The sequence below is a fragment of the Amphibalanus amphitrite genome, unplaced genomic scaffold, assembly GCF_019059575.1.
Source record: "Amphibalanus amphitrite isolate SeventyFive unplaced genomic scaffold, NRLGWU_Aamphi_draft 000988F_arrow, whole genome shotgun sequence".
Classification (NCBI taxonomy): Eukaryota; Metazoa; Arthropoda; class Thecostraca; order Balanomorpha; family Balanidae; genus Amphibalanus; species Amphibalanus amphitrite.
In genome coordinates this window covers 256,227-265,586 of record NW_024882482.1, presented here as the reverse complement: position 1 = coordinate 265,586, position 9,360 = coordinate 256,227, and the positions used below count along the sequence as shown (strand labels likewise).

Genomic DNA, 9,360 nt, shown 5'->3' with positions numbered 1-9,360 from the left:
GGCGTTGCCAGGAGCAGAAGAAGCGGCAACAGCAACAGCTTCATGATGGTGATGTTGATGAAGTGACGTCAACTTTTGTTGCTTGTGGAGATATGGAAAAGGGTGATGTCTCTTTTCGAGGTGAGACGGGAAACCGTACCACAGCAGTTTTATGCTGTTTCGCTAGCTGCTTTCACTCTGATTTCAATAAAAAATCAAACACTGATATCGTGGTGATCGTAGTCGATGTTACCGCAGGTAGCTTCGTATCACCAATATAATACGCGCAAAAAAATAATCGGCAAAAGCACAACACTAAGCTTAGCGAGGGTAATAATTCCCCGAATAAAGTATATTACACTTCTTCGCAATAAACGCATAGCACACGTTTCTAATCCGCCACTCTATCAACACTTTCTAAAACGTCTTCTTTGCACAATCCAGGGTCCGCAAAGCACGAACCCCCACACCGACACATACACACACGCGTTCGTGTCTGCGGGCGAAAACCGACTATCGCCCCGGGCGATGGTCACCCTGTCGCCTCCCTCCCCCCCCCCCACCAGTCACCCCCTCGCCGCAACCGAGCAACGGGCCCACAACAATCGTCGGGGGCCAGTCACGTGACCGGTCCAATAGTCACCGGGTGAGTCACGTGACTGTGGAATGACGTCATCCGAAAGGGAGGGAACAGGGCTGGTGGTCAATCGATAGGGGTGTGATGTATGTAAGTTTGGTTGTTTGGTAAGCTGGTCTGATGTCAATTGTGACCATGCAGCATGGCGAAATGTATGTGAGCAAGTACGCATACCTGCTATTTTAGAGTGTTTTATATTTTCGGATATTTTGCTCGAATATTTACCCGGATAAACCAGGATTTAATGTTTGTATATTTATTCATGAACAGTTCGTGAACAACGTTTGCTTATTTGTATATTTCATACATTACGAATTCCTGCATTCAAGTTCACATGTTCACGAACAATGCTCTGTTCACGAACAGTTCGTGAACGTTCTTGAACAAGTCAGCATTTCTGGCATTTTTCTCGTTGTCATACTCATACTGTGACACATACGGTTGCAGGCATGTTTTATATCTGGCAATGCGACAATACTTATTTCAAGCACATGAAATCGTGATTTGCAATGATTCTTGCAACGCTGAGGCTTAAAGTTAGCATTTCAGGCCTTGTATGACGTAATAAAAGGCGTCAATAAGGTTGTTTGGTGCAGTCAGAGTTTTTCGCTAATAACTCCCGAACAAATTGAGCTGGCGAGTTGGTTGAGCTATCAATTGACTCAGAAAGAACTTCCACATCGAATGATATGCACTACAGCGCGGCATCCTCCAAGCAGCTTTGTGACCCGAGTGGCTTTGACCTGACCTTGACTTGAGGTCAACATTCTAAAGTGACCTAACCTAATCCTCGCCCATATAGGGGGTGGGGTCGAGCGGACCCCTCCTCGGTTTTTCGCAAATAACTCGCGTAAAAAGCGGCCGATCGCGACGGAACTTTCAGTACTCTCGCGTTAATCAATTTTACACCTACCCTAAACATTTCATGACCCTGACCCAAATGACTTTTGAACTGTGACCTACTTTTCGAGACCATGTTTGGCTGGAATCGCGATTCGGCGTGTGTCGGCTCGCATTAGCCGGGCGTTTGCAGTCTTTACGTGGTTTCAAGCATTCAAACATGTGATATGATGTTGGGCCCGAGCAAGGTGTCAAGGTGTCCAGGTGTAAAGTTCACCTGAAGGCCAGGTCAGGTCCTTGACCTTTGATGACATTTGGTTCACGTTTTCGAGTTCAACACATGTTACTAGGCTAGTTTTTGTAGCTGAATTCGAATTTAGCAACCGTTCAACCCGCGCCCCGTAGGGCTACCGGCGGACCCTACCACCCGTAGGGGGGGGGGGCGTTTCGGCCCCCCCCCCCTAAGATCTCGGAAATTTACCGGCCGATTTTCAAAATTCAAACGACGTTCAATAGCCCAGCTAGGGAACTACCTTGTGACAAAATTGCATTGACCTCGGTCAAGCCGATGACGTCACAGGTCAGGTCAAAGGTCGGATTTTCACCGTTCACAGGCATTTCAAGAAATGTGTTGTGAAATCGAGTAAATTGGTAAGTTATTGAAAACCATCGATGGTATATTGTTCGTCAAACACATACTTTGCTATATGAGGCCACTGATACCAGGTCAGGTCACAGGTCAGGTCAAAGAGGTTAGGTCACTTGGGGTCACAATATGAAAGTGTCGTGTGATGCATGTTTTATGGTCCATTTTACATGACAAATGCGATTATGCGGGTCAGGGAGCCTTTGGGGCCAGCTTAGGTCACGTTTTTGTGAAGGTCAGGCCAAGGTCAGGTCAAATTAGGTCAAATTTCAAAGTTGATATTTTTGCAAAAAAATGGCTGTACCGATTCGATTAAGGTCGTCACGGGGAGTCCAATGGTGGTCTTTGTTTTTCCCTACGTAGTCTAGAATTGCGAACAATTGAGTTTGAAAAATTGACTTCATCATTTTTGAACAGTTTTTTTTTCGCAATAACTTGTTAAAAAAAACGAGATATCGATCTGAAATTTAGTATGTAGATAGAAGACGGCAGGTACTATCACATATATTCCGTTTTTTAAGCTCATTTTTTTAGTTTTTTGGCTAATATATCCAAAAAATTGCTTTCTTGATTTTTTGGGGTCAAAACTCAAAAATTACACAAATCCGAGATTGCAGTTTTGTAGCCCTGTCAATTCTTCACCTTTTATGGCCTGCTCATTTTTCTGTATTTTTAAAGCTGTAGGCCTGACAGCTCTTCTCGCGAAGGTCTATTTTCGGTCGAAAATGGCAGAACATGACGTCATTCTGACAAATGACGTCATTCTGACGTCATTTGTGGCCAACCTATCATAGCCTCTGGAAACATTTTTAGTCACAATGTGTAAAATTGATGTCCGGAGGGGACCTAAATGTTTGGTGGCGATATCTCCAGGCGTTTAGGAGATATCGCCGGAAAAGAACAGGGGGGCCGTTTCGCCCCCCCCCCCCCTACGGGGCGCTGGTTAAAGAAGGTGGTTGACACCTCCTTTTAGTTTCTACGAATACCTGGCAGGATTAGTTGATCTGACCTGACCCGACCCGACCTGGCCTAAATGCATGAAGACATCATCTGTGATAAAAACTAACATGATATTCGTGATCAGCACCCCGAAAAACTTCATAGCAGCCACATTATACGACCTTCTAACAGGTCCCTATTTTCACGACTTTTCGGTCATTGACCTGACCTGGAAGGTCAACCAATGACCTAGGACCTTAATATTGGGTATCATCGGCTTCTTGTTGTCGCGGGTAACATGCTCGTTTTTCTTTTCCGCGAAGCTCTAGGTCGATCAGGGGCCAAACAGCAAGGGTGTTGGTCCAACGCCCCCCCCCCCCTCCCTTTATACGTTCGCAGATGGCAAAACACTAATACGGGCGAGGGTTCATTGCGATTGTTTTTGAACGTGCAGGCTAAAGAGTCCTAGAAAACGGTTGACATAGGCAATCACCTTTAATAAAGTTTTTTTTTACACCTGCCACTCTACATGTATTTTCATATTAGGCTAGATCGCTGCTCTATAATGCCAGATGTGAGCCTTTGCAAGTCTAAAAAGGTCAGCACTTCAAAGTCAAAACGTTCCAACACGAGACACACGAGCCCTGCCAAACACAGACTCCATTAGGCGACTGTGGCGCACCTTAGCTTGCGATACTAGCGCCACCTATCGACAAATCGATTGAGACCACTAGACGCTGTCAGTCCACATTGCACTGGACTATTTACTGACTTATCGATGACGGTGCCACGGTAGAGTGAGTATATGACATTGTCCGCCCCAACGGTTCTGACATGACTAGCGAATTCATTCGAAAATAACTACGTATAAACGCATTGCTGGTGTCAGCTAAGGCATCAAAAACAATACAATACAACAAAAACAATTAAATGTTATCAGATGTAGTACCTACAATAAAATACAATCAAATGAACTGCAATATAATCCTATTTAAAATCAGCACAACATTAGACACTGCTTGCCACTTAGGCGCTGGCCATTTTTCATCATTGCTGTGCCTCGTGACATAATCAAGAACTCGCAGAGTGTCTCACGTCTACCACTTAAGAGTATTTCGCCCCCGAATCCCCTTAATTTCGACACACTAAAAAAAACTTCACATTGACACTGTTCCAACATAGAGTTTCTCTGCTCCACCAGAGTTTCTCTGCTCCACCAGAGAGTTCCACTGTTCCACCAGAGAGTTTCTCTCCAAACCGCGTCACTCAGCAGCACTGAGAAACCTCGCCACACCCCACCGGTCTGGAAGGCTTCGCCTCAGCCTCTCATGCTCCCTGACCGTCCCCGGGTCTTTACAGAGCCTCTGCATCTCAATAGAGACCCGCTCCGCCGTCCGCAACGCTGCCTCCGCGTCTATTCCAAGTAGAGTGTGTAGGTTGGCAGCCATCTCTTGCCAATGTGCTGCCATATAGAGGGATTTTTGCTTCTTTTGGTCAAATGTTGGTACCTGTTGTGACCAGCTTTTGGAGATGTTGTTTGCGGTTGATTGGTACATGTGCCACTCTTCCGGGACGCTCATCCTTAGGGTAAGGCTAAGAAGTGGGATGTTGAGCAGCAGGTCACAGAGGTCACGCGCTGACCTCAGGTCAGCGGGCAGACCAGCCGGTCTTTCTGTCTCCGGCAGCTGGTGCTGACGTTTCAACCAGTCTCTCACCGCGTCAGGATCCCCCAGGAGCACCTGAAGATCATCTTCAGTGAGGAAATCCAGCAGAGGAGCTGCATCCCACACAAATCCCAGCTCCGTCTCGCAGTGCAGCTGCAAGACGACGTCATCCGGAGCGACTTCTAGAGCCTGATGCAGGCCAGTCTGGACGTAGTGCCAATGTCTCCACTTCGCAAACACACGGAGTATTTCGTCCGTTGTATACTGGTCTGACAGCACTAACATGGGTAGCACCATCTCCAGAGTGTCGGTGGTCGTCGTTATCATGTAGAACATAAGGCTGCTCGCAATGCCTTTGGTGATCTTCAGACGAGCCAGACAGACACGAACTTGTCGCTCAGTCAGTTGGACGGAACTCTTCATCAGCATCTTCTGTAGGAGAGGTTCAAAGATCCCAATTCCACGAGCCAGGAGGTCCGTGAGATTTCTTCGGATGCGCCGCAGGACTTTCGCCATGACTGTCCTTTCCTTCCTGTTGGTGAAGCGCAAGAGGTTTATGCGACTCCAGAAGTAGCACGGAAGGTTTCCCGTGTCGACAGCTTTGTCAAGGTAGTCGAGCAATTTGCTGATGTTCCGGTAGACGCTTGTCCACTCTGAAGTCGGCGTCTGCTCGCACAGCCACAAGAGTGCCGTCTTTGCGTAGTAGGACTTGATCAGCTTACCGTCCTCCACGCCGGCTTTGCATATTTTGAAAACAATGACCACACTTCGCTGCTGTTGACTAAGCAACGCAGCCATCACCACCTCGGCTCTTGAGAAGGAGATCCTAAACTCCTGTCGCTGTGTTGTACTGCCCGGGGCGCCCACTGGAACCAGGTGCAGTCCGAACTGTCTGATGTTTTCTAGGACATCCTCTGGTGGCCAGTTGTGGCGGCGATGTCGCGTGAAGAACTCGTCAGGGGTAAACCACGTGGGGATGTAGACGCAGGGAACCTCGTCTAGCTCCGCGACGGCACATTTCAGTGTGTGGTCATTTGTATGTGTTACGGCGGGGCCGTTGACACACAACTGAGCATCACTTTCATCAGAGTGCATGACTCTAAATTCGCTGAACATCTGTATCACAGTCTCTGCCTTGAACATTAGACTCTCCTGGTGAGGGCAGTCGTCTCTGCGCTCCTGCAGCAGCAGCACGAAGCCGGGGTTTTCTGTCTCGGTGATCACAAGACAAGGTGCCTTTCTGCTTTCCGGGCCTCTTTGGTTGACAACAGATTCTGCTGCTGTCTCATCAGTTCTAACCTCCTCGTAGGGAATGTTTCCAGACGTAGGAACAACCCAGTCCACCGGAGCAAGCTCTATCATCACGTCTATATCAGAACTCGTCTGATACAATGGCGGTTTTTGAGGAGCCCCTAATCTTTCCGCCATGCTTCCTGACACCACCCCGCTTCTTCTCTGCAGCGTACGGAACGGAGAACACCTTTCACACTCGACGTGACGACTCTGCAGTGCTCGTTCCAGTGGTCTTTCCCAAAGTTCACGTATGGCGAAGTCGCGTTCCATCATCTGCCGCTTTACCAAACGTCAGTGGCATCAGCTTGACAGATATATTCGTAGACATTGTCTATGACGAGGTTGATGTGGTCGCCGCAGACTTCCAGAAGGGGGGATTTGTGAGGGAGTTGGAAGGAAGTCGGCTCCTCATTGCTGGCGCTGTTGGCTGGTCTTTCTGCGTTTGCCATGACCCGAGTTCCTCCTGAAAGCTACGGTGTGGGCTTGGCTGCACCACTGGCTGGTTCCACGGCTCCAGTTGTTGTCCCACTCGGGTGCTTTAGTTTCATACACACAACACATTGAGCGTGTCCAGTAAACGCCAGTGGTCACTGATCAAATCACCAAACTATCGTTATTTTGCATGCTATCCGGGATCATGTTCGCACAGTTCAAGTCGCACTATGATTTACCACTGTTGGAATTTCCCTAATTAGTCTTGGGACAACACTGCGCACCGCAATAAGCCCTCCAATTGCTTCTACACTTGTGCTTCAGATACTTTAGTTCCGACGTCCGACATGACTCTATCATGGTGCTGCCGCTACAAACCACGCCGCTTATCTTATCTGGTTCGCGCTATCTAGGGCAAGTAGAGGTGCTGAACACTCAGTGTCTATTCTCAAACACCATCGCGCCGCTATCAAAAGGGTGATTTATTTGGTGCATGAATGTGTAGGCTGAGTCGCTTGGAACCACCGAAGCCGTAAAATGGTACTGTAATGGCCCTTTCACACGTAGCAACTTTTCCGGTCGCCGGCGACGGCAACTGTCGCCGGCGATCGCCAGCGACCGGGGTCAGTCGCCGGCGATCGCCAGCGACCGGGGTCAGTCGCCGGCAACTCCGCAGTTGTCGATATCAGCTGACCAGTCGCCGGGGTGTGACGTAGCAGTCGTGTCAGCCAATCATTGAAGAGTTGTCGGCGTTGCCGAGAAAGTTCAATTTTTCCAACATTTTGAAGTCGCCGGCGACTGTTCTAGCCAGCCGCCGCTCAACTGTCACGTGACCCGCTTGACCTTGAGTTGGCACCAGATATTGCGCTGCTGATACATGCAGCGGCGCAGCTTATTTTACTGCATTATTCAAGGTACTAAATATTTGGACATGTTTTGCAGGATGATAACTACCGTCTAGCCCTAGAACGCCTAGGGGGGGGGGGTTGTATCAACCCCCCCTGAGGTTTTTTCGAAGTGCACGCTAAACGGCTTGTCGTAGCGGGCTGAAATTTTCAATACCCTCTGGGGCAACCTTTGCGCATCTTTTGCCGAAAAAAAATTGATCGGGTCATGTCAGGTCACGGAGTTATGACGTCATAAGAGGTACAGCCTCCGGCCGACAGTTACCAAACGTGTGCGCCGAATCCCTAGGTTTTCTGCCGGTGATACCCACATTGTTTGATGGATCATGATGAAACTTCCCATGCATGTTGGGGCAAGCATTGGCTATCGTGTGGTGCAAGAAAATTGACCGGGTCAGGTCAGGTCACGGAGTTATGACGTCATAAGAGGAACAGCGTCCGGTACTATTTTTGAAAAGCGCCCGAACCACTATTTTGCTAATTCTTGTCACCTCAATGGGAATATGCAGCAATATTAGCTTCTATAGGGAGCAAATGGACCTCCCAAATCCGAAAATACAATCAGATTTCAAAAATTTAAATTTTGATTTTTCGAATTTCTGCCGCCGACTGTGACCTTGCCGACTTCCGGCGCTCCCAACGCGCCATTTTTAGAGCTAGGGAAACGAAATACATACCAAACGATAGAGAATTGATTAAGGAACACGATAGTGAAGGTTTCAAGTCGATATCTCTCACCGTTTTGCCGCAATCGCCGCGGAAAGTTGAAAAAAGTCTATTTTTCCGAAAATTTGACCTTTGACCGGTCAAAAGTAGGTCAAATGTTGACCTAGGACCAAAAAATATACCACCAATCGCGAGATCTCGTTGAGAGCAATCCGTTGGTTTTTTCCGCTAAGCTCTACGACCTTCCGTTTCGAAACGCCAGGGGGGGTCGTAACAACGCCCCCCCCCCCCTGGTCGTTCGTGTTATGAGAAATGGCCTGGTCGTGCGAGGGCTAGGTAATATTGGAATAATATTTATTAGATCTATTATTGAAACAATACATAATATCAATGAAAATACAATCAAACTGCGATTCTTCTACATTGGAATTCAATGCACTCAAGCATAAAACTCAAGTGATGTGTACTTGCAGTTCCTCCATTTTTCCTAACGCATCAGCCAAGACTACGAGTGCTGCAGATTTTGCTCACCTGTCTTGTTTATTCAACTACAACCCTGTTCTCAATAAATGAATAACTTCGCTGTAACGACATTAGCATTGAAGGAATGGTTGGTGGTAAGCATGGGACAATCACAGTGATTTGTGGTCACACATTTGAACCGTGCTTTGTATGTGAAAAACAGAAAAAGGCATTCTAGAAATGTAGCAGAAATTCAAATGCCAGAAACGGACCTGAGGAACGGCGAATCCTACCACCCACATAAAACACAGGCTTTCATTATGTCAAAAACAGATGCTGTATTATCTAAAGCGCTGGATTGGGGAACACAAGTGTACCCCCCCCCCCCTCCCTTATAACAAAATGCATTTTTCCACACAGTGGATATCACTAAACATGGCGAGGTGACAGTATATGACACCATACGCGCGACCACATAAAAATGCAGCACGCGCGGACACGGGGCAAGGACGGTGGCACAATATGCCGATACCCAAGAAGACACAAGCCTAGGTCAAAGGTGACAATACTGTGACAGAAATCTTAAAATCAGCCTGGACACAGCTCACTCTTCATGACCGTTTTTATCGAAAATAGACCAACAAAACACCAAGGCTCCTTCGTCCAAAACTCAAAACTCGACATGCCGCTCCAAAGGCCTTGCAAAACAGCGCACACCAACAACGCATAATAGCCAGCAACGCACACGACAGGATTTTCGAGGCCCGAGTCGTCAGCCGCCGCCGCCACCTCCCGGCAGCTGATTGCCGATCGTGGCGACCTCTTTACTCTGGCAGAATCGACCCTACCGAGCGGCGACAGCATTTAGAAGCAAAATGACAAATGAATTCACTGCAC

General features: G+C 47.9%; 1 long non-coding RNA gene across 1 annotated transcript; it reads left to right on the top strand.

Annotated features, from left to right (window-relative positions):
* Nucleotides 1–7,333: 7,333 nt before the first annotated feature.
* LOC122368900 lies at nucleotides 7,334–8,447 on the top strand. Its single transcript, XR_006254324.1, has 2 exons — nucleotides 7,334–7,385; nucleotides 8,332–8,447. It is a non-coding gene; the product is annotated as an uncharacterized LOC122368900 (long non-coding RNA).
* The last annotated feature ends 913 nt before the right edge of the window (nucleotides 8,448–9,360 follow it).